Here is a 2206-nt window from a genome sequence, read left to right as displayed (position 1 = left end):
CTGATGCAATTTTTATGAGCAAGGGCAAAATAGGGAAAGTACGAATATATTTAATACTAAGCTACAGTAAGATTTTACTTTTAACTAATGGAATTATTTAATGGCAAGTGCTTTGACCAAATTGCCCTTGGTTGACGATCCACTTCTTCAACTCATGCTTTTATATAGTTTAGTTTTAAAAAAGAGAATTTGTCTATTACAAATTAAATTGCACGAATTGTCCTTCAAATGGGCTGGTATTTAATTTTTGGTCTTAGCAATTAATTTTAGGAATAATTTCAATAATATACAATCCAGCATAAAATATTATATCCACGTAGTTATATTTTTAATTTACATCTGTATAGCCAACTTTTTTTACAATAGTTTTTCTACACACGATATACAACATTATACACTTACTGTAAATAATGTGTCGATCTTATATAAAAATGTATAATAATGTATAAAAGGATTATTTTGGGTAATATTAAAAATATGAGTCATTTCAGGTAAATATTTTTTCCAAATAGACATAGGCTGTTATTTTTCCTAAATTTTATGCCTAGTGGCCATAAGTTTTTAATGGTGCGGAACATAACTTGTGAGATATTATGATGCAGAAATATAAATTTATACCCCAGATTTTTTTTTTGAGGGACAAAAATTAAACAACAATACAAAATAGGGCATAAGTGACAATGAGCCTAAAAAATGTGGAGAAAGTTTTGGTAGGACTTACAGCACAAAATAAAAGATGGAATATCCAATAAAACCGTTAGAAAAACAACGCAATAAGAGAAAGTGAATACTTTGATCTATCAACAAAGGGGCCACTTTTTTTGGACAGATATTCAAAAATGCTGCAAATGCAGCGCGTGGTATAGAAATTCAACTGAATGAATCTACCATTATTGACTTAATGGGGGATACTTTGAAAATTACATGGATATTGCTTGATTTTTTAATATGGGGTCCACATTTTTTTTTTTGATATTGCTTATTTTTTAATATGTGGTCCACGTCTTTTTTTTTTTTTTACATGAGTTGGAGGTAGAAAATAGTACCACCTTTTTTTTAGACTGTCTAAAAAAGAATGATATATTTTTAAGTTTAGAAATCATTTAACTTGATTTAAATTTTCATAAATATCTATGACTTGTTTTAGACCACAAGTTTCAAAGATCTTTCTTTTCTTTTTTAAACTTCATACCTAGTCAAATTATGTCACATAAATTAAGTCAGAGAGAATACATTTTAGTAATATAATTATGGAATTTTTATTACAAAAAGTATTATAATTCAATTAATTGAAAATATCAACAAATTATTTTACTTAGTCCGCTTCTCCCATACATGACTTTCCTTATTTGTTCTCCAATTGAAAGATTTGAAATACACTTTCTCCTACCGAGTTTCATGTCATTATCTCTTTCTAATCGATAACACTGAAAAACGCTTTCATGTGTCAGCATCTGCTATAGTCTTAAATTTTTAAGTATAAACCAACTTCATCATTTTAAGAAAATATGTGTATACGTTTCTTGACCGTTTATATTTCGTCTTTTCGATGTTATTCCTCATTATTTGTGTGAGACGTATGTGTCTTAACTTTTAGGTATAAGTTTTAAATCTTTTGGTTTTATGACTTCTTTAGCGGTTTTTATGTTCAATTTAAATCGTTATTTCTTTTTTTCTAAATTTCTCTTATTTAAATTTTCTCTAAGCGCACCTTTACCATTTTCTGAACTTATTATTATTATTTAAATGTCCTATTTTTTTTCTTCTTCACGTGGATCCTACCTTTTTTTTTTTTTTTTTTTGCAATTATCTCCTAATTCTTCAAGTGGATCCGACCTTAATTTTTTTATCTCTACTATTATGGAAGATGGGTCCCACCTTAAATTTGTTTTATTTATTTATTTATTTATACTATTATAGAAAAGTGAGCCCCAACTGTAACACCTCGTAAACTTGAACTAGGTGTGAATGTGTAAAAATCTAGTATTAAGATGATATTATATCTATATGAATCCATTCTTGATGAATTCGGGTGGAAGATGGTCGTTCTGAAGTCAAACCAACTAGTGAAGTTCTTAAGGCTTCTTAAATTCGCCTAAGTTTTGGTAGGTCTGTCTTCTGAGCGATTTTCATAAAACTATGTTGCGAATTTGGAAAAACTTCCTTGATGAAAGTTGTATATCTTTGAAATAGATTTCCAACGGTA

Source organism: Lycium barbarum, chromosome 8, assembly GCF_019175385.1.
Source record: "Lycium barbarum isolate Lr01 chromosome 8, ASM1917538v2, whole genome shotgun sequence".
Taxonomy (NCBI): domain Eukaryota; kingdom Viridiplantae; phylum Streptophyta; class Magnoliopsida; order Solanales; family Solanaceae; genus Lycium; species Lycium barbarum.
Note: the sequence above shows the minus strand (reverse complement) of the source record.